At 45.3% G+C, this 23690-nt stretch overlaps 1 long non-coding RNA gene across 1 annotated transcript; it reads left to right on the forward strand.

Moving 5' to 3' along the window:
* The first annotated feature begins 1122 nt into the window (after positions 1–1122).
* LOC139031889 (uncharacterized) lies at positions 1123–22221 on the forward strand. Its single transcript, XR_011484394.1, has 2 exons — positions 1123–21147; positions 21686–22221. It is a non-coding gene; the product is annotated as an uncharacterized lncRNA (long non-coding RNA).
* Positions 22222–23690: the final 1469 nt, after the last annotated feature.

Raw genomic sequence — 23690 nt, forward strand, 5'->3', positions numbered from 1 at the left:
AGAACCAGGAAGGGTGCAGCAGCTGGCGCCAGCCCCCGCCTAGCAGCTGCAGATGCCATCTTGCAGAGGCTGAGGGGGAACAAAACACCTTCCCCAGTTTCCCCTTGCTGCCAAGGGAGCCTGTTGTCACAGGCAGGTTTGTTTGCGGTGTGGGTGGTTATCCTGGGAGAAGACTTCCTGGCTGGAGTTGGTCCAAGAGGCCCTTCTGAGCTCTAGTTACTCCTGACCACTGTCCTTCCATCCCATGCGGCAGGGCTGACAGGTGGCCCCATGGGGGTGTGGGGCTGCGACTCCTCCTTACTCTGACCCCTAGACGGGCAAGGGAGATGCCAGCGACCCTTTCCAAATGCTCAACAGTCCCACAGGCGCTGCCAGGCCTCGGTAGAGGGGACAGGAGTTCACGGGGTTGCTTTTGCTTCCACTTTGGGAGAGCCACATTGAGGGCCTGCTCCCCGAAGGCAGTCACCGGGAAGTGCCCCCCACAGTCATCAGGCAGACTCCCTGAGGCCCATCACAGGTTGTAGAGTGGCCTCGACAAACTAAATCTCCTTTTTCCTCACCTCCCAACCCCAAAGGAAAGAAGGTTAAGTATCTATATCCTTTTAGTCTTGTTGCTATACAATTACACGTTTTGTTTTCTGCACAAACAAGATCTTGATTTTCATTACCTCGCAACTACCTTTTCCCAGTTAATAGAGAATGAATAATCATAAAGTACTCTAACCCAACAGTCACAACTTTTCTGATGAAATACTTCAAGCCTCCAGGCCCCTGGTAACAATAACAAAGCGATGACACACGCCCCTCAAGCTACCAAGCAGCTACCTGGGGGCTTAACTTTTTAATCAACTTTTTAAAAATCACAGCAAGGTTTCTTAACCAGAGACGCAGAGTGCAGCTGCGGGAGAGGTTCTCTAAGAGCAGCCCCGGTGGAGATGTGCTCACGATCCACAACCCCCGCAGGCGGAGCCCTGGCTCCAGCCCGACGGTTCGCGGGCTGCCCCTCCCCCGCCCCGCTCCCACCCGCAGGCCTCAGCGCTGACGTCACCGGCGCTCACGAGGCCCAGCCGACGCCCGAGGAGTCACGCGCCTCTGCTCCACCCCCACCCCCGCCGCCAGGGAGTGATGCGCCCTCTGCAGAGATCCCTCCGCCGCCGCCGCCTGGAATTTTCCAGACGCTCTGCCGGCACTTCTTTCGGGCTTCTGCTCGGCGGGGGTGACCTGAGGCGACCCCCCCAGCAGTTCTCTTCGCTTCCAGCGAGCAGCCCCAACCCACCTCATCCACTCCCCGCCCGCACCCCTCTCTCAAGGAAGAGGGAGCCTCCCCACCCTCGGTTCCATCACCGGCTGAAAAGGGGATTTCTCTCCACCCCCGTCCCCGTTGGAATCCACCTCCCCCCAAGGTGACCTTGAGATCTGTCGTCGATCTCAGGAAGCACTGACTTAGAGGAGTGGGTATAATCGGGGAATTCGAGACCTGGACACCCGGGAGACTGGGAGCCGCCCCGAGTCGTCTACTTGGCCAGGGTCGGGGAGGGACTTTTTTCTGGTGGCCGTGGAGGAATCGTCCCGTTGAGCGGTACCCCAGTGACGCGGCTCAGGGCTATAAAAGCAAAAGTTGTGGCCTGTCCAGCAGAAGTTAGCGACAGGGAGGGCCAGGGCCCTGGGTTTAGTTGTGGGGGTCGGAGTTGGCCAGTTTAGGTCTTAGGAGACAGTTGAGAGAGATGGCAGAGTTAGATGAGGTTGGGGGACTTGGGATGCCAAGAGAAGGAAGGTTGACACGGGGAGTAGATCTTGGGGAAATTGTGCTGGGGAGAGCTGTATTGAAAGGGCCCGCAGTAACCCAGGGGGAGGACGACCCTCCAGGCCTATCTGTCGCAGCTGTCTGCTGGAGAAGGGGATCTCCACCTTTGGGTGGGCACCGCTCATGCGTAGGCTGAGCAGGCCCCCAGTGCCCTGGTTTGTGTAGAAGGAGAAAGGCCGAGACAGATGGAGGATGTTGAGGGTCTTGCCTCCCTAGCTGGAGGCAGAATTGGTCAGTCAGTGCTTTGAAAAGGAGCTGGAAGGCAGGCAGTGGGGTGCAGGGGGGCAGGTGGGCAGGGAGGGCAGGACTTGAACTTGTCAATACCAGCAGTCCCCTTTTTTTCCAGACAAAGGGTTGTGAGCCCTCCTGGGGATGAGGCCTCGTGTGGTGGAAGCTGCACTTAGCTTCGCGGGGCTGACTGCTCTGGCCCAGGGCGGTATGTAAGTCTGGCTCGGCCCGGGACAGGGTCCAGCCAGGCCCAGCCTGGTGAAACCCAGGTCTGGGTGTGAGGGTGGTCTAGGGAGTGAGTGAGGAGGTAAGGTACCGGTCCAAGCGGTTACTGGTATGTCTGGCAGGCGGGGGCTGTAGGCGGACAAAATTGACCCTCACTTTATTTTCCAGGTGGCAGTGCTCCCCTTTGGACTTTTCCTCTAGGTTCCGCGCTAACCTCCTCTGTGAGCTCACTCTGCCCCTCCCCTCCTCCCCTTCACACTCTCGAGGTTACCCATTCATTTAAAACATTGCTTCTGGTAATCTGGTAAGCCGGGAAAATTGTTGCCATCGGAGTTGGTATCTTGGCAACCCTGAAGAGGAGAGGCAGCCCCTGCTGAGACTCTGGGTGGGTGGGGTGGTGTTGCTTGCCAGTGGAGAGGGTGGGGATTGAATGTGCACCCTTGGGTGGGCCCGCAGCGACGGTACCATCTGAAAGCTACGAAAATGCCTCATAGACGGTGGTTTGTTACTGTAGTGTTCATCATGGCGATCTGATGGCACCAGGAGAAATGGAGCCCCTGGCCAGTGTGAGTCGTAGCGGTGCAGGAGGGGAGACCCTGGAGGAAAGAGCCCGCCTAAATTGCTGTCTGCAGAGTGAATTTCCAGAGGCTTAGGAGGAGGAAGTTCTCCAGTGGCATGTTTCCAGGCCTTGCTCAGGAAGCCCTGTATTCAGGAGGCCATCCTTTAAAGTGTTCATGAGCTTATGAGGGGGCAGTCTTTAAAATGCCAAAGCAGATGGATCCGGGGCCATCAGCAGATGTGTTGCTTTGAGTGTTTGATCCGGGAGCAACGATCTCTGGGCACGTGAATGTCAGCAGGCACGTCTCCTGGGTTGGAGGTTTCAGATGCTGCCGTCTTCTAAATTGTCTCCTGTCATACTAGTGTGCTGCGAACCTTGTTTCCAGAAGACTCTTAAGCTGTAGAACATTTTAACGGTGATGCCACAACACAGATGATGCCTTGTAGATGGAGCTTGCACATGGATCCCAGTGACCCTCATCTACCCGCCTGCCTGCCTGTGCTTTTGTTGGAGGAATTCTTAGTGTGATACATAATGTGTGTGTTGGGAAAGCGTTCTAGATTGAAATGGATTAGGCAAATACTTAAATGAAGCCAACTGGCGAAGTTGGGGGCTGGCGGGGGGGGGGGGGGCGGTCGTGGTCATTGTGCTGTGGTAGGTGGGAGGGCGCGAGATGGTCATGTCCAGATTGTGATTGTAAACGGCAGGTTTAGTTTGGTCACTTCTGTTACCAGAAGGGAATAGTCAGGATACCGATAGTATTCTGTTCATCTTGCTCTATGTGCTTCTTAACTTACTTGATTAGATTTCAGAGTAATCTTAGTGTTCAAGTGGAAGGGCCTTGAGGTGAAGGGTTGTGGGGTGGAAAACAGCCTGATGCTAGGAAGGGTGAGGTGAAGAAAAGAAGGTTGGGATTAGGTGTGGCTTGTAGAGGGTGGGAGTGGTAGGGAATGTGGGTTGAAGGGAATTCTCTGGAGAAAAGATCAGTAGGCAGAGCTCTGGGGTATAGAGCTCAAAGGCAAAGAAAATGCTACCTTGTTAATGCTAGTTAAATTGTTACTTGAGAAGTTTCTGCAATGCTTAAAACTGCTAAGCGTGGGGAAGGATTTTTCCAAAGCAAAATTGTTTTGCTTTGCTACAAGAAGGGGAAGACTGAACAGGTAACTGAAACCTGGATATCAGTCTATTGAGAGATTGGTGTCAGGGACTTGGCATCAGATTAACATCTTTCACTGCTTTGCAAGCTTCTTAAGTGTTATATGAAGGTGTGCAATGTTCAGGGACTAGTTTCAGAAAAGATTTTAAATACCCAAATTGTGGGCTTTTAAAATTTTGAGATTTTGGTATGCACTTAAGATGCTTAGATGCCCTCTTCTGGGTTTGTAACATTTTTGTTCACTTGGTATTTTGCAGTTGAAAGTTTGAGCAAAGTGAAAACACAATTTCTAAAGGAATTTTGTATATTACTTCCTACCTTATAAACATCTTGTCTTTTCTTTGTAATGAGTAATTAGTAATAGCCAAAGCGCTTTCTTTCCATCCTCATTGTAACAAGGAGAACTTAAATCATGATCACTCTCTAAATACTGTAATATTTGGTAGCAAACAATCTATGTACCCTTGCTAAAGTTCCAGTTAATAGTTTACTCCATCTTCAGTTTGAATGTTTGTGTTAAGTGAAGGAGTACTAGAGGGGAAACAACCAAAATTGCGTAGGGAAATGAGAGCAAAACTGGGGATGGGGAGTTTTTTGCCTGCATTATGTATGTTTGTAAAAATTTAGGGAAGTATCAATCCTTTGTGATAAAACCAGTGACTTTTTATCCTGTCCCTTTTCCCATTGAATTTCGTTTTGAGAACTTTAGATCCTCAGTACTTAGGACACGGAATTTTTCTGGGTTCTCTCGTTTTAATGTTTACAAGTATGTTGACGTGATAGTTCTGCTCTTAACCTGTAACTTGGGCATGTGATACAGTTACTGTCATTGGAATGTAAAGAGTATTAGTCATGCATGTATGGGGAAATAAGCTGTTGTGAAATTGAAACTGTAAAAACAGGTGGAAAGGGTTCTTTTATGTTGCTCTGTATGGTAAGAACCAGTCCTTGTTGCATCATGTATATGACTACTAACACTTTTCTTCCCCTTTACAGAGTGAATAAAGGTTTGAGTTCTAAACTCATTAGAATTATTTGTATTGCTATATTTTTTCAACCCTGACCTTGTCTGTATATCATGAAGTGAAATGTACCTTTGTACTGTAGATTTAGGCCTAGATTCACTAATGTAACTCCAGACTGAGGTCACTGAGCTTGGTGTGGTAACCTCAACAGAACTGGTAGGTCCTGAATGGCCTGCATACCCAATGGTAGTTGGGGATGGACTGCTGACTGGGAGCGTGTGATGGTTGTGCAAAATGTGATGACAAACTACAAGCCAACGAAGGTCATTGTCAGGGTTGGGGGACTATTTCCTAACTTCTTGGAATTTTACCCAATTGTATTTCCAAATGGTACTGTTAAAAAGGAGATCTCTCTTGATGACTGTAAGCAGCCTAACAAGTGGAAAGGACATGTAATATATGCTTGACATACTTGTGGTCTTTGGGAGGCTGGAATGTGTCTGGGATTTGGGTTTAAGCACATACTTTTCATTTTACTAGAATTGCAGAAGTGCTGTGCTAAGCAACTTGGAATCCAGGGTGTGTGTTGTGACTAAGCTGACCCTGTGTCCTGGGCGGGGAGAGCCCAGCAGTGCTCGTTACTCTGTGTTCATTGGGGCCCTAAGGTTTTGCTTTACAGGAGATGAACTTGGAATAGAAACCACCACTTCTCAGCCTCTGCTGAGAAGGCTTTTGTGTCCAAGGGAGTGGAAGGGGAAAGGGACAGGCTGTGCTGTGACCACAGTGGGGGCCTGGGAGAGCAGCTGGGTGCGGCCTCCGCCCTCGTGTTTGCTGCAGAGACGAATCCGGTGCCCGCCTCCCCGAGGCTCATGGCCCTGTCGAGTGGGCACTGCTGTGCGGGTTCAAGGATCTTTACTCGGCACCTTGCTCCTTGATTTCCCCAGAACAATCTGGGCTTCCTTTCCTACCTTGCCCTTCTTGTTTTTGCTCAGTTCTCTTCTACCTGCCTCGCCTTTTTTTCAGAGCTTATTTTTCCTTTTGTTTTTATACAGTGATTACCAAACTCAAGGGTAGCTGCTATGAGTGCCTCTGGGTACTGTTAGCTAGCGACTGGTGGGCTGATGAAGGGTTTCTCCACAGGGGTGTGAATGTTTGTCTTGGGAAAGGGACTCTGGAGTGGGCCTAATGGTACAGGAGCAGAGCAGGCAGCTGGGGGCTGTGCCCACGCCCTCCTGGCCTCTGCCTGGTCCCAGGGCCCTGCCTGTTCTTCACCCTCCTTTGTTCACGGGTGGGATCGGTCATAGATACTGTTGATGGTGTTGGTGGTCCCTGCTGATTGGTTTGCATCCTCATACATAGATCTGAATTCAGCCTTCCCTCTGAGCTCTCAGATGGTACAATGAAATTCAGTGAGTGGGCTTGTGGCATTGAGGTAGAAAATGGAGATCTGGTGTAGCTAAAAGTAATGGAGTATAAAAATAGCAAGAAGTGAATTTGGAAGTTCTTTCAAAAAGAAACAGCCGGAGAGGAAGTGTTGGTTGAGGCTCCTTTGTAGGCCCAGGCTGCACACCCTGAGAACTGTGGAAATGGCCTGTGTTACCGAAGGGGTTCCTCACCCCCACTTCACTCTGTTGGCTGCCCTTGGTTTGTCCTACTGCTTGTGGCCATGAAGGGACTCGAACCTCTTATGCCAGGGCTAACCTCTTTGTGTACTTAAGTTTCTGGAGGAAATGTTAACCTCTGGCCTTGAGCAGTACTTGCTATTGTGCAGTGCTGATAGTAAATGCCAAGACAGGCTTTGGATATTTGTGGTAAGTTTTAAATGTTTAACATGCAAAAATGTACAGATGCAGTCTGGAAATGACAAAGAGGAAGAAGATAGCAAAATAACCAAAACTAAGAAAGCTGTGTTTAGGGAGTGTGGCCTTGACCTTCCTCTGGGTGAGGGCAGCCAGCCCCTTCCACCCCCTGGTCTCCCAAGTAGGACACCTTTTGTTGAAGGCTCTACCTTCCGGGGCCCTCAGCACTGCACCAACATCCCTTTTTTTTATTTTAAATAACTGTTCTCGTGTTGTAAAAGGGGTTTATTGTAAAGTTTACAAATAAGAAAACTGATAAAAACAAAACCCTCAGTAATCTTACTAACAATTGTTATTGGTCTCTTTGCTTTTAGAGGTTTGTTTTTTTCCCCTGTGTATAGGATATATATCTTTTTACACGAAAGTGAAATTATATTGTAGATTATGTTGTGCAGCTCTTTTCACTTAGGCATCTTTGTGGTGACATAATGTTCACTGTGTGACTATAAATTTAAATACTCATTTAGACATGTAAGTTATTTTCCAGTTTTTCTTAGTAAGTAATGCTGTAATGACCTTCCTTCTAGCTCAAACTTTATCATATCTGATAGTATTTCTTTGGGATACATGAATATATTTCTACATATGAATTGCCTTTGTCAGACTTCTTACATCTAAGTTCATGTTGTTAAATTGCCCCCCGGGAGAGGTTTTGTAAATAGCATCCTCAATCTTGAGGTAAACCTTGCTATCCCCACTTTTTCTCAAACGAGGTGGTTTCACACTAAAAACCTTTGCTCCCCTTTTGGATCCAGGCAGCTTTTTTTGTGTGGTGAGCCCTGCTAGTGACACTGAACATCTGTGTGTTTCGACATCTGCAGTGTTGTATGTTCATCCATGTGTGACTTTCTACTTCGAAATGGCTCATTTTTCTATTGTTTTGTAAAAGCACTTAGGTATTTATAATGCTTCATTCTGTTTGATGCAAATATTTTCCAGTTTGTAGATTGCCTTTTCATTTGTTTTTCAATCATACAAAAGTTAAAAGTTTTTCTGAGTCGGTCACTCTTCATGTGGTTTCTGTACTTGTGTTATGTTTAGATCTCTCCCAGCCCCAAAAGATGTATTAATCTCTGTTATTTTGTGACAATTGTGTGGTTTCATTTTTTTTTTATTTAAACATTCAATCCAACTGGAGTTTATTAGCAGTCAGGGCTGGGTGTGTGTGTGTGTATGCAAGGGGAGGCCTGGTGCCCGCCCAGAGCCCTCGGGCTTGCTGCTTCCCTGTGGCCGGATGATGGAGTGGCAGAGAGTGCTGTCAGCTGGGAGACTTGTCACAACTGGACGGTTCACTGAAGACGTGAGGGGCAGGCGGCTGTTGTGTTAACTGAGCCCAACTGGCACCCTGGGTGGGAGTGGTTCTGGTGCAGACAGACATGCGGATCTGCTCCTGACGGGAGTTTTCTGACGGAGCAGTTTCTGAGCCTCATGGGGCTGGTTTTCCTCCTGTGTGAGATGGGGGAGTGGATGTCTGTATTTGGCACGTGGTCACTCCTCATTGAGTGCGTATGATGATTCCTTCGCCTCCTTCATGGTCAGCCTCAGGTCTAGCCTCTTCCTTCTGATTCCCACTAGTTACCCACCTTCTCTGGGCCTTTCATGTAGTGTAATCCGTGTGCATGTTCTGGACTGTTCTGGTTTTCCACCTTGTTTCCATGCAGATTTCCCTGTATCACCAGAGTCCACAAATGTGTTGGAAGTGCTTTTTCTCAGGGGTATTAATTCTCCCACAGAAATCCCATGGAGGACTCTTCTAGAAGCCTGTGAGTGCTCTGAAACTGTTTTTCCATGGAAAGCATAAGCTTGCTGAAGGGGTTCATGACCTCAAGAAAATACCATGAATGAACAGTTGCATTACTTTATCCTATTGTGCGTATGCTATAAGACGTTGAGCCAGTGTCTTAAGTTGTAAGTTTTGTGAAAATATGTAAAGATGTATTGGTAGAAAAAAATATATATATATGTATATACATATCTTTTCTAGGATGGCACAGCCTGGTCACTGAACATGCATGGTTTTCTAACTTGTCACAGACTTTTAGATACTCTCCAGATACCTTACACTTCCTCTTCTGAGACCATCCATTTCCCTTCATAATTGCTAGCATCAGGTTTTTCTATTTTATTGCTACTATTTATTTTATTGTTACTTTCTTAAAAACAAGTGGTAAAATATGCATAACATGTATTTCACCATCTTAACCATTCTACTGTACAGTTGAGTAGCGTTCAGATAATCTCCAGAACTTTCTCGTTTGGCAAAATTGAAACTCTGTACCCATTCAACTCATTCTCATCTCCCTAACCCTGGGCAACCACCATTCTGCTTCTCTGTTTCTATGGGTTTGAGAACTCTGGGTGCCTCATGTTAAGTGGAATCATACAATACTTGCGTTTAGTGACTGGCTTATTTTATGTAGCATAATGTCCACTAGGTTCATCCATATTGTACCATGTGTCAAGATTTTTTCCTTTTTAGAAGAATATTCCATTGTTTATGTATATCACAGCTTGTTGATCCATTGGACATATCTATTGAACATCCTCATCCTTGAACATTGGGTTGCTTCTACTTTTAAGTTGTGAATAATTTTGTTGTGAACATGGGTGTACAAATGCCTTTTTGAGACACTGCTTTCAATTCTTTTGGATATATACCCAGAAGGGGTATTGTTGCCTCACAGGATTTTAAATTTTGGGAGAACTTTCATACTATCTACTGCAGCAGCTGCACAATTTTATACTCCTATGGCCAATTTACGAGATTTCATATCCTCACCAACACTTGTTTTTAGTGTAGCCATCTTAATGGGTGTGAAGTGATATTTCATTGTCATTTTGATTTACACTTCCCTAATAGTGGTGTTGAGCATCTTTTCATATGCTGTTTGGCCAATTCTGTATCTTTGGAGAAATGTCTTTTCACTTTTGCCCATTTAAAAAATGGTTTATTTGGGTTTTGTTGTCAATTTATGGGAGTTATTTACATATTCTGGATATTAACCCCTTATCAGATACATGGTTTACAAATATGTTTTTATATTCCATAGGTTGCCTTTTCACTGTTGTGTGTTTTGATGCACAGAAGTTTCCAATTTTGATGTAATTTAATTTATCTGTTTTTACATTTGTTACTTCTGCTTTTGGTGTCATGTCCAAGAAACTGTTGCCATGTTGATTGTTATAAAGTATTGCTACTTTATTTAAAAAGTACTTAAGTAGTCAGCCTGTATTTCTGTAATTACTGTTTAGTCTATTTTACCACTTGATTTACCATCTGTATTTTTTCTTTAACCATTTACCATATAAAATTTTTATATTGATTTTTATGAAGGTCATGAATTCCTTGTATATTTGGGAAGGGAAGCTTTTGCCAGTGATTATCAAACTTACTCTCATTTATTCTTTTTATTGTGCTTGGAAAGTATTATACAAAGACATTTTAAAGATTGATGTAATAAGACTAATAATAACAACTAATAAAACTGTTGGGTTTGCTTCTGATTACTTTTTCTTTAGTAGCTAAACATGTATGTACTCCCACCTTACAGTAAATGCTCTTCTCCATTTAAGGATTTATGTATCCAGCCTACTTGGTGTATCTAAACTAATTACACTGATAAAGTTGAATTATCAGACTTCAAGTAAATACTGTCATCACTCTTTTGTTCCAGGTCTGTCAATATTAGCTTTTTGTAATTATCTGCCTGAATCTACTCCTCAAATTTTTAGTCTCTAATTTTTGTTGTTTCTAATCAAATGCTTTGGATTTTAATAACTTAGTGTTCATTATAAAATCTAGTAAGTGGAAGATGTGATACTCCTTAAGGCAAGAATATTCCTTCTCTTTGTTGGAACTTGAGCACACAGAACTGGGTTAATCTTTGGTTCAAGACATAAAACATGGCTGTCTTTTATTTGGTTCCTTGATGTTTTAATACTGTGGCAAACATTTTTGAATCTTCTAGTGTATAAACTAGGACTTTTAGACAGTAATTTTTGCCACCTATGTGGTTCTGGTTGTTTCCCTTCCTGCCTCCCTCTAAGCCAAAGTAGTTATGATCCTGAATACTAAGTTTCTCTTTTATTTATTATTTTCTCATATAACTTTGGAAAAAGAAAAAAAAAACTTACCTAAATGAACTATAATGTTCATTTTAGTAGTTTTTAACTTTATAGAAAAAGTATATAAACTTCTGGAATTTTTCTCATTTAATGATATTAAGATTCATCCTTTACCTTGTGTGTAGTTGTTTTGGAGTCTCTCATGTGATATGGACATAGTTAATGATTCCATTTTTCCCATTGTTTTTTATTCTGGTCAGTGTAATTGGATAAGTGGTAGGTGGATGCTCTCTTACACAGAATTAAAGCTTGACTGACTAGGTTGTCACTACCAATACACCACCCCCCCACCCCAACCAACCCCACCTTGAGTGCTGTTTCCTGCTAGACTTTTTTCTATACATTTTTATCCACATCTAATATTAAAAAACCTATATAAGTGGGAAAATACTGTTTTATACCATATATCATCATTGACTTGCTTTTTTCATTTGGCAGTAGGGAGATTCCCATGAGTACGTGTTGAACTGCCAGCCTTGTATTAAGCTGCTATTTCCAGTCCTTTTGGATGCTATGTGATCATTGTCCTACACACCCTGTGTGCATACACATGAATGTTTCTCAGAGTAGGTACCAAAATGTCAGACATTGTATACTCAATTCTGCCCTGTTCTCCAGAGTAGGTGTACAAATTCTCTTGCCTGAGTATAAGTGTATATGTCCATATCCTCTTTGACAGTCTGAATAGCAAGCTCTGAAATTTCTGCCAGTTGCTGTCTGATCTGTCATGTATTCACAGTGACCCACTGAAACTTTAATGGGTACAATGGACTTTTGTCATCTGTGGGTTTACATTTGTGGGCTTGAAGCTGATGGAGGTGCCTGAATCCAAGACATATAATCATTTGTAATTTTCTTGAGGTATAACTTTTTGAATTATTCGTGTCATGAGGCTGCTGAGAGTGCCCAGCCAAACACTCTCCGTGTCCCCCTGTGGTCTTGTTCTCCACTTGTCTCTGCATTGCAGCAACTCTCGAAGGGACCAAAACTTGGAAGATTTAGGTAAGTTCATGGCTAATGTTACTATACTATGTACTATAGTAATGGATGGGTCTGTGGAGTGTATGTGGCAGAATTTATATTAATCCCTTTATAAATCACTAGTTTTGCATTTAAATTTTAAATGCTATGTTAAAAACATAGAAGATAGACGTTTCTCTGTAGTTCTCCCAAGAATAGTTATTAATAGAAACTTCGTTTATTGTCCTTCAGACATGTCCCCTCCGTGGACATACAGCAATTTATTCTATTATTATCTGCTCAATTGCAAACATGCGGTATGACTGTTCTGCAGCATCTTTATTATTTTCATGACTCTATAATATTTATTTAATCTTGCATATGTTGGTATAGTCATTTTAACCATTTTCCTATTGACAAGTTTTTAAGGTGATTTCAGGGTTTTCTGGCCATACAAACAGTGCTGCAGTGAGCATCTTACAAATACCTCTGTGCATGTGCTATGCCAGGGCTCAGGTCATGATGCCTGCAGGAAGCATGCGCTCCAGGCACACCTGCTCCAAACGCCCTGTACCCAGCTCTCCTGCCCTGGTGCTGTCTGGGTCTGGGGCTCAGAGTCTTGTGAGATGGGTTGAGAGTTTCTGCTGCCCAAGTAGAATTATGCTGGTCTTTTCCTGATGTGCTGTGGAATTCAGTTGAAACTGCTTGTTCATATCAGATTCTAACTTAAGATGGTGTCCGACTTTTTAGCACAAAACAAAGATAGGCCTGACAAACCTCAATCTTTTCTAGTGTTCTTCCCCTGAGCGGGTTGAAAAACAAACTTCTAGAAAAGCAGTTGTGACATTTGCAAAATTACCTTAAGTGTTTAGTCTGTTGAAACCTGTCTGGCCCCTGTCTGTAGGCCTTTCTGTCCTCGGGAAAGAGGTGCTCAGGGTGGGGCACAGTCTGCTCCGTCTGTCTTCTCAGCACTGCCTTGGTTGCTTTCTGGTTTAAGTACATGCTCACCGTCCTCAAAGAGGCCACCCGATGCCAGGAACACGGGTGTGGATCCCTGTCTCTCACTCTCCCCGTGGGGTCATGAGCAGTTCAGGGTCTGTCCCCGCAGCCTTGTTCTCTCCCCGCAGCTTCTGGGGTGATTGCTGCACTGTCCCCCTTACTCTTCTGTTGATGTGACAACTGTGTGACCCGCCATCTGGGTGTCAGATCCAGGCCCTGCCTCTGACCTGAGCTGACCCTAAGAGCAAAGATTCCTCTAACTCCACTTAAAGGTGTAAAAAATGTTCAAAGTAAAACCTGCACATGTTAAAATCCAAACCCCATAGGAGTTAACATGATGTTTTTTCCTCCAACCCCTGGCCTCCCTTCCTGTAGAGACTGGTGGTGTGGCCAGTTAGTTGCTGGAGTTTTCTGGAGAGTTCTTGTATTTTGCTGTGAGGTCCTGATAAACCACAGGCCCTATGTTGCACTGTGGATGGTTCAGATAACGGTGCGTTGAGGAACTCACTGTGTACCTGTATTGTCTGCCTTGGGCACTCCATTATCTGTGTGCAGGTCCATGTTTGAATTATCCAGTCCCCTTTTGAAGAACAACTAAGGTGTTCCAGCAGCTTTTACTGTATGTAAATCTATACTGAGTATCAGTTTCTATGTGTTTATGTGCATGGCAGCTACATCTGTGCGGTACATTTCTTTTGAGGGAAATTCTGGCCCGTAGTTCGTTCCTTTCCAAACATGAGGGAGCCATCAGCTTACACTCCAGGAAGGCTGTTCTGGTTGACCATTCCCTACACTTTTACCGACACTGTTCTTGAACTCAGTTATTTGTCTATGGAAGGTAAAAACAGTTATTTCATTGCAGTTTTGATTTGCATTTGCATTTCTATTGGGGTGTGTATTTAGGGATTTTTAAGAGCTCTTAGGTGTAGCAGAGCAAAAAAAAAAACTCTTAGGGCTTCCCTTGTGACTTAGGTGGTAAAGAAGAGCTCTTAACATATTAGAGAAGTTAATAACCCTTTGTCATTTGTGCTGCAAATACTGTTTGTCATTTACCTTTAGATTTTATGCTTCTAGATTTTTTGGTGTTCAAGAGTTTTAAATATATTTAAGCTTTTTATGAGTGTTTTCTTTTATGGCTTCTGGATTTTATGAGTAGTTCAGAGAGTAATCCAGCTCAAGATTATTTTTTGTTAAACCTTGTGTTTTGCCCATTTCTTTTAAGGTTTTATTTTTATTTGAATCTTAGCTCCATCTGGACTTTATCTTGTCATAATGAGTGACTGATAATCAGCCTATCATCCCTACATGACTTACTGATTTATGTACCTGTTCACTATTTATCTGTCCATGTTCCAGTTCCAGTTCTAAATATTGTAGTTCTGTGCTTCATTATATGGTAAAGATAGGCCTACCTCATTATTTCACTCCCCAGATTTTCCCAGTGATTCTTGCATATTTACTTTTCCTTCTGTATGATGTCTTCATGCTGTTGTCTCCCTGTGCTAGGATAAGGCATGTCCTCCCCTTTACCCCCGTTATTTGATTTGGGTCTATAGGATGTGGAAAGCTGTGGTTCGCTAGACTGATCTTAATCTGTCTGTAATTACTTTAATATTTTCATGACTCTGTAATGTTTACTCTCGTACATTTGTATGGTCATTTTATCCATTTTCTTGTGTGTCTGGGCATCCTAACCTGCTTCCAGAGCCCCCAACCTGCATCCTCATGACCACCCACATCACAGCACTTCCATGTTTTTCTGCTGAGCCTAATGGTTACTTGTCACTATTGAACTGACAATGTCCTGTTCAGTGGACTTTACAGATTAAATATTCCAAAACATACTGCCAACAATGCCAATACCTTTCTGCAGACCCAGCGTGAAGAATGAATTGGGCATATTCTAGGAGGTCACCTCCTAGGAAGGGAGTTCAGCTGGAGGGTTTGGATTCTGAACCTCTGTCCCTGTGTGGCTGACTCCTGTCAGCTGGGATGATCTGTGTACCCAGAATGTCTAAGGGGAATCCTGTTCCTGGTAAGCAGTGCCTGACCCTGTACTGCCTTTTTCTCCTGTCCACACCTGACAGACTGTTTACAAAATGTCTTGCATGCTTTTCTGCCTTATCAGAGTGGTTACCCAAACTAGAATTTACCATTGCTTTAGTGTCCCAAGGCCACCATCCACATACACATTGTCCTGTCTGGCACACGGCAGTTGACTTGGGGTCTGCCTTGGTGGCCTGTTTGTCCCCTCACGGACCATCCTCCGCAGCCCAGCCCTTCCTCAGGGTTGGCCCACCCCTCCTGTACCAGACTTGCGGTGTCTATACTGGGGCGAACTGAAGGTGACTGGAGGTGAGACAGCAGGCCTTCCCTTCAGTTATTTTACTGTTTCACCTGTGCGTCAGTGGTGGCCTGCGTTCTCTTCAGAGGTAATGTGTACCTGTTTGTTTTTCAACCAAACACAATTCTGTTTTCTGATTATGATTTTTTCTCATTTGCTGTCGAAATACACCAGGATGCTTTTCTTTGTCTTGGAAGATATCATTGTGCAGAAATCTGATTGTTTCCTTAGGGGAATTTCTTACTGGTGACATTATTGGCTCAGTGGGCATGGCCAGTGTGAAGGCTTTGGTCTCACACTGTGAAGGTTTCTGAGTGCCTTCCTGAAAGGCCAGCACGCCTCAGCCTGGCCCTGCCCTTTTTCTTGGCTGATTGGCAGTTTAAGCAGTGTCTTATTGTTTTAATTTGCACATTTTGACTCTGTAGGGCTGAATATACACTATCTGTGTTTGTTGATCTCTGCATCTGCTTTGTGCTTACACTTTTATTTTCATCGCTTCCTAAGAATCCTTTTTTACATTGAGGACATTTACTGTAGATAACTACAAAATGTTTTTCAAGTTCGTAATTTGCTTTTTAAGTTTACATCTTGGATCTTGCTGTTGGTTTTAAATTTTGTAACCAAATCTGATTTTATCATTAGGGTTATGTACTTTGGTGTCACTGCACAGCATGTGGGATCTTAGTTCGAATCCAGACCCCTGCGGTGGAAATGTTGAGTCATGACCACTGACCTGCTAGGGAAGTCCTTTCTCTGGTTCTTTTGTGGTATCATTTTTGACATTTAACGTTTTACTCCATCTAGAAATTTTGGTGTATAATATGAGGTAAGAATCTAATTTAGATCTTTAAAAATGGTTAACAAATTTTTCCACACCTTTACTAAGTAATTGCTCTCTCTACTGATTTGTTAATTATGGGCTAAATACTTTGAATCTGTTCATGAACTCTTCAGTCTGCTCCACTAATGTCTTTCCTTGTGCCCACCCAATGTTTTAAGTATTTAGCTTTATAATACCCTTAATATAAGTAATACAGGCCCATTCTTTTTTCAAGTATTTGGATTTTATTGGAGTTGAATTGCATTTATATACATGTTACTGAAACTTCCCATTTAGGAACTGGCCTCCCTGTTAATTCAGGATAGGATGATTTTCATGTCTCTTGGGAATTTTAGACTTCATTCAAATTAAGCACGTTTATGAAGTATGTTCCTAGAAGCATCCTGTATTGTGGTTCGATACATTTTTCTATTAAAATTTCTGACTATGGTAGCATATGGTAAGACTGGTTTTCTGTATTTTATAAATAAACACATGAACTTCTTTACTAGAGCCAGTAGAGATGCAGTATAGCATCTTGGCTAAAAGTGTGGATGTTCAAGTTAGATGACCCTACTTTCATGCTGGGCCTGCCTCATTTCTGTGTGACCATCTCTCTGCTTCAGTTTTCCCATCTGTACAGGGAGGGGCGTGATAATCATTATCTGTGAAGAAGTGGGATGAGGACTAGTGAAGCAGTGTAAGCTTTGCGCTTGGTGCTGGCCTGCCATGGAGTGAGCACTGTTCAAAGTGGTTTCCAAGTAACTAACGCCACCTTTAATCATTATATTATCTATATGATTTATTCTGTTTTCATGCTTCTCTCCTGTCTTGTTTGCATTGGCTATAATTACATTGTGATCCTGTTCCCTTCTGACCCACCCATTAGCAAATGGAGGAGGCAGCGCAGGCAGCCCACACCAAGTTGTCCAAGGGAGTGATTGTTCTGCTGGTGGTCCTCAAGAGAGTTGGGGTGATCTGCTGATATACATTTTAAATTTCAATGTTTACGTATTTTTTTTAACATGTACTTGAAAATTCCTTGTTTTCCACTTGTGGTAATACAAAGTTTCCTTTTTTAACTGAAATATTCACAGTATCATAAAATTCATGCTTTCAAGGTGTATGATTAAGTGGGTTTTATTATGTTCAGTATGTTGTGAATGTGCTGTGTTCACATTAGTTTACATAATGTTCCATTTCCATTATCCATTTCCAGAACTTTTCATTATCTCAAACAGAAGTTCACTACCCCTACAATTTCCCATCTTCCAACCCCGACCCCTCCCCCATCCCTAGTTCCTTTATTATACTCTGTGAATTTGCCTTTTCTTGATACCTTGTGTAAGTGGAATCATACGATGTTTGTCTTTTTGTGTCTGTCTTATTTAACATGGTGTTTTCAAGGTTCATTCATGTTGTGGCATGCAGTAATAGTTCTTTTTGTGTCTGAGTAATATTTCATGGTATGGATATACCATATTTGTTTATCCATTCATCAGTTGGACATTTGAATTGTTCCACTATTTTTGCAGTTAGAAGTAATGCTTCTGTGAACATTTGTGTACAAGTTCTTGTGCAAACACAAGTTTTAAGTTCTCTGGTGTATATATATAGGAGTGGAACTGCTGGTTCATGCAACAACTCTATGTTTAACCAAAGTGATTCTCAGTGGAGCTGTGCTGTTTTACATCCGCATCAGTAATTTATGAGGGTTCCAGTTTTTCCACATTCTTGCCAACACTTGTTCTTACCTTTTTGGTTGTAGCCATACAAGTGAACACGATGGTGGTATCTCATAATTTTGATTTGCCTTTCTGTGATGACGGATAATGTCAAGCACATTTTTCATGTGTTTGTTAGCCATGTGTGTATCTTCTTTAAGGAAGTGTCTATACTGATCCTTTGCCATTTTTTTTTTCTTTGCCATTTTTTTAACTGGGTATTTGTCTTCTCATCATTGAGCTGTGAGTTCTTTATATATTCTGGAAGCAATACCCTTATCTGATATATGATTTCTTCATGTTTTCTCCCATTCTGTGGGTTGCAACTCTACTTTCTTGATACTGTCTTTTGAAATAAGTTAATTTATATTTTAAAAGTTAGTTGATTTGAGGGGGGGGGAATAGGACTGCTGTATTCAGATGTGGCAAAAAGATGTGTGAATTAAGGTTTGGGAAAAGTGTCTTCTGTGAGATCACAAGTGTTTGGAGAGAAAAGAGTGCGAACCTTAAATAAGTAAGTGAATGAGGAGCGCTGTCCCTCCATAGTGATGTCAGCGGGCTCACTGCTAGATGCACTGGGGTCATTTGTTAGTAGATTATGAGGAAGCTTCTGTTGTTGTTTTTTAAATCAGTGATAGGGATTTATTAACATCTTTTCTGCATCTTTTGAGATGGAGCATCAGGTTTTTCTCCTTTCATTTTCTAATGATTAAGAATTAGTGGGATAGTAAGCTCTCCTATGATTTCTGAAACAAACTTTCCCAGTCCTGGAGCTCTATTTTGTTGACAGAAATGAACCAGAGGGTCGACTTTGACTTGGGGCCTTGCCAGGCAAGCAGGTGTCGGGATCTCAGGAAAGGCAGACATAACTTCAGGGCAAGTGGTTTGAGCTCAGCCCTGACAGCTGGTCCCTCCCTGTTCCCTACTTTGCTGCTTATCGGCATATGCTTTTGGCCAAATTCCTTAAATTCTTAAAGCCAATTTCCTCAGAATGGGGAGAAAAACAGTGCATCGCTCTCCAAAGATGTGAGGTGTGCATGTCGTGAAGCTGAAGTGAGGTGTGCATGTGGTGCGGGTGCTGGGAGGTGAGTGGTGGTGCCACCCTGTCCGTTCCGACAGAAACACTTAAGAATGGAAAGTTCCCAGCCTTCTCACACAGCGTGGGGGTGTTCTGCCGCTTCTTTTCGGAGGTTGAGTGGTTCTTTGAAAACTGAGTCAACTGGACTAGTCAATATTTCTATCTGATCATAAACTTTTCAGGTTTATTTTCTAAAAAAATTATGTTCATATGTATTAGTGTGCAATATCCTTTTACATTTTATTTTATTCACATTTCTTCTCTTTGTTTTAAATCAATGCATTGTTGACTGTGCTGAGTCTTCGCTGTTGTGCACGGGCTGTCTCTAGCTGTGGTAAGCAAGGGCTACTCCAGTTGCCATGCACGGAATTCTCATTGCTGGTGGCTTCTCTTGTTGTGGAACACCAGCTCTAGGGCACAGAGCTCAGTAGTTGTGGAGCACAGGCTGAGTTGTCCTGTGGCATGTGGAATCTTCTGGACCAGGGATCACACCTGTGTCCCCTGCAGGTGGACTCCAAACCACTGGACCACCAGGGAAGTCCTTCACTATGTTCTTATTGCTGGTTTTTCTTTTTCTTGAATAGTCTTTTTTTTTTTTTTTAATAGTCTTTTAAGAACTCTATTGACCTTTTTGAAGAAGCAACTTTAGATAAAATAAGTAGTTCTACTGCTTTCATTTTGTAATTCATAAATTTCTGCTTTTATTTCATTCTTCTCTCTGGCTTTCCTTGGATTTTGTTCTGTTACTTTCTTTCTAGAGCCTTGCATACCTCATTCATTCATGTTCAGATTCACATACTTTTAACAACGGAAAGAGGTGGAGAATGGCACAGGGTGGCTGTGGCCCAAGGTCCTGCTCCAGCCCTGTGGCTCTGTCATCTCTGTGACCTTGGACAGGGTCCTCAACTACTGAGGTGTGGGGCCTAAGAGAGGCTACTGATGCCACCCAGGAGGATGTACCCATGCCAGTTGGTGGCTGGGGCCTGGCAGACACATGGAGAGGGAATTCAGCAAAGAGAAGCAGTGACCTGCTGTCGCCTCCTTCGAGTTTTGACTTCTAACGCTCATCTCCATGGCCAGGCCCTGAGCTGGTCCCCAGGAACACAGGTAAACACAATGACTGGCCCTGCCTTCATGGTACACCTTTTTTTTTTAAACTATGGTAATCAGCCTCATGGTAATCAGCCTCTGGTTTACTGAACGGTTACTTGAAGAAGTGACCAGAAGTAGTTCTAAACACTACTGCTTTTTTGAATCTATGGCTCCCTTTGTTCATTGCTTAAAGTATTATTTTTATAAATGTTCCACAGCACTCAAGAAGGTATTCTCTGATACGTTCCACATTCTGGATCAGTCCCTTTGCATGTTTTTTTGGTCTGGTCCAAATCCACTACGTCTTTTTGTAGCTGAGGAGTGTGGGTACATTCTCAGCACCTCTTCTAGTTCTCCCCGCTTCCCCCAAGATGGCTCAGCAGCTCTGTTCTCTGTGTTTTGCTGCAGCATCATTGGAACATCAAGATCTGCCTGTTTGCTGCCTGCTTGGAATTCACTTTGTCTGATGTAGACAGGGCAGACCTTCATCCCACCCACCCCCGCCTGGCCATGTCTCATTTGCATTTGACTGAAGTACCTGTGGAGAGTTATTTTCAACTGAAATTTGAAACTGTTTTTACGTCTTTCTGCCTATGTATGTTCATTTTACATCGTTAAATTGGTAGCTTTTTGTTTTTCCCACTTCAGGTTGTGTTGTGGGCACAGTTACCCTGTTGAAACCATGCACCTGTTCTAATTGAGGCCCCCTGGGCATTCCAGGTGGGAGACTGTCACTGCTGCCTTGTGGGCCATAGCAACTGGGGTCCAGCATTTTGTGATGACAGATGACTGTCACAAACGTCTTTGGGCAAATTCCTCATGGCCTTGCATTCCCCACTGGCCAAAGGGAAGAAGCAATTGCCTAGTCCTCCTTGCTCACTGCCCTGTGCCCTCCAGATGGTTCTCAGTGGCCAGTGACGCACTTATATTTGTTCATTGACTATGAATGTGTGGTGGTTTCTTGAAGCCACTTTAATTTTCACCCTTTTAGCCAGTGACATGTTTCCCTGTGTAGATCACCCTCTGGGTTTCCCAAAGTACAAACAGTAAGGACCTTGTCACTAACGTGTCAAATTAACTCTTTGCTCATCTTGCAGTATGTTTTGACTACCCCCATCTCTGGGGCCTTTTAAGGTCAGAGCTTTGTTGGCTTCACCATCAGGTTGGGACTTAGATGGCCATGCACGTCTCTCTCTCCTGCTACAATAAGTAAGTGCTGCCTTTTGTTGCGTGTTTGGGGGGTGAAGCTGAAGGAAGGCTGTGAGGGGAGATGGGCTAAAAAGAGGGACAGGGACATGTGGGATGTGGGTGAAGGGATGGAGGCTCGGCCCATAGGCCTGGCTCTGAGTGCACCCGGTGGGCCCTAGACCTTAGGGTGAGGGATGTGTTGAGAATGGGGTCGGCCCTGCTCACACTTGTCAGCCTAACGTGTGGTGTGGCCCTGCACAGGTTTCAGTCCCCTGAGCTTCTTAGCCTTTCATCTGGACTTTGCCAAGGAAGGGGCTTCTGAGCTCCTTGGGGCTGACAGCAGGGGTCCAGGAGCCCTCCCCCTGGGAGAGGCCGGGGCAGAACTTCTGGGAAGATTACCGAGCTGGGAGGGGCGCACCCACTGGACTGGTCATGGGCCCAGGGAAGGCAGAGCCTGGCCTGGGAGCAGTGGGTGCTGAGGGCAGGGGGCTGGGAGGGAGAGCTGGGGGCCGGTACTGGCCAGGGTCCACAGTGAGCCCCTCGTACCTCTGGGCCCCAGAACGCAGGCCCCGCTGAGTCGGTGAGAGGAGAGACTGGTGGGGACCCTGTGCTTCCGACTTCGTCTTCCAGTCAAGGCAGTTCCCAGGAGGGATTCCACAGCTGACGATGGCTGAGACGGAGGACAGCAGGCGAGGCAGGTGGGCATGTCTCTGATCCCAGCAGCCAGGGCACAGCAGACCTGCAGGACCATTGGCACTGGTGCTAGGCCAGCGTGCTCAAAGTTTCCCCTGGCTCTTAGATTTCCTGTTGTGATGAAAGATTTAAGATTTTTGGCTTTAATTATAAAAGTAATCTGCATAGAGTTAAAAATTCAAGTCATGGAAAAGCTATAAAACAAAAGTAAAATTCCTTTCCCCTCACCCATCCCAGCCCTACCGGAGGTTTCTGTACCCATACATATCCTGTCACCGCTGGCACTGTCCTAGAAGCATCAGGACTGTGACTCGTGGGTGGGTCTGCCCGTCGGATGTCACGTGCTCCTGTGGCTGTGCAGCGCAGCACAACAGGAGACACATCTGTGTGAAGCCGAGGGGACGCGTGTCCCCTGGCTGTGCCTGTGAAAGGGGTGTCCGGCAAGGAGTGAGCCTGGGGCAGTGGGGGGCATGGAGCCGCCGCAGGTGTTTCTTTTCCTGGACGCGGCCCATGGCCGCGTCCAGGTTTTGCTTTTCACCTTTGAGTCTGTGAGAAAATGAGCAGGAAAAAGCAAAAGGCGCTGGTGGTGGCACGCCTGGCACTGCTGGGCCAGGGTTCGAGTCCCTGCAGCGTCCCTGCTTCCTTCCGGCTCCACACTCCAGGCCCTTCCCGCCCCATCAGGCATCGTGGTCCCCAAGGAGAGGTGTCGGGGTGGGGCACCCAGGGCCTCTCCCAGGAGCCCTCCAGCCCCGCTCAGCCCCTCACCCCCTGGAGGGGCCTGGATGAGATGAGCAGACGCAGCAGGTGGCTGGAGCTCAAGGGCTCTATGGGTTGCAGCCCCCCTCCACCCGGGCCACATGTGGTGGGTGGACGTGGGAAGGGGAGGACAGCTTAGAGGCTGCAAAGCCCAAGGCGAGGGGGCCCATCTAGAGGCCACACTTAACAGGGTGTGCTCCCCACCTGGCCTTGTCCACCCACGGCTCCCGGGATCAACTCACCACTGCCTTCCTCTCAGCCTCTGAGGACCAGGAAGGGCTGGGTGGACAAAGTCTAAAAGGAGGAGGCCTGGCCGAAGTGGGCAGGTCGTGGAGTGGCCCTGGGGAGCGGGAAGAGAGGCCAACAAGCAGGCCTCGTTGCAGAAAATGCAAGAGGGGCCTGAGTGGCCCTGAGCCTGCACTCTCCAGGCACCTGGGACTGGAGGCAGGACCCCAGGAGACCCCAGCTCAGGACCCAACAGGGGCAGCTGTGGTCCTAGGCAAGGCCCCACACAAGCTGACAGTGGCTGCCTCGTCTCTCAGCCTCTTGAGTTTCCCTCTGCCCCTCCCTTAACTTTGGCCAGCTTCCCTTCCTGCCTTCCAAGTCAAGAGGATCACAACCCATTTTGCTGGACCTGATGCTGACAGTCTGCACCTTGGAACAGGGCTGCCTGGGCTGCCTGGCTGCCATAGTCAAACCCTGTGGTTCTCGAGGGAGCCCCTCCCCATCACTGCAATAATCTCTCCCTTTAACAATACGCATCCCACAAAGAACAGCTGGAAGCAGGAAGGGAGGCATGCCAAGTTGGCCTGGGACACAGGGCTCTCGGAGGCCCCCATAGGTCTTCTCAGCCCAAACTCTGGTCACATGATGGGACAGTTCCTCCCAGGAAGCTGGGCTCCCACACCTGGACAAACCTGAGGGAGACACAGGCTACAAGCCTGGGGTGGGGTGGGGGGGAGGGATGGGGGAGCAGGACTAGGAAACAGAGAAGGGTGCAGGCCAGCCAGCCTTGGTTAAAAGAATTCCTTAATAAGGGGCCTTGGCTTGGGCCTCCCGAATGAGAGCAGTGGCTGCTTTGCCCATCACCTGCAGTGTCTCAGCCCCTTGGCAAG

This window comes from Odocoileus virginianus, chromosome 28 (genome assembly GCF_023699985.2).
Source record: "Odocoileus virginianus isolate 20LAN1187 ecotype Illinois chromosome 28, Ovbor_1.2, whole genome shotgun sequence".
NCBI classification, from domain to species: domain Eukaryota; kingdom Metazoa; phylum Chordata; class Mammalia; order Artiodactyla; family Cervidae; genus Odocoileus; species Odocoileus virginianus.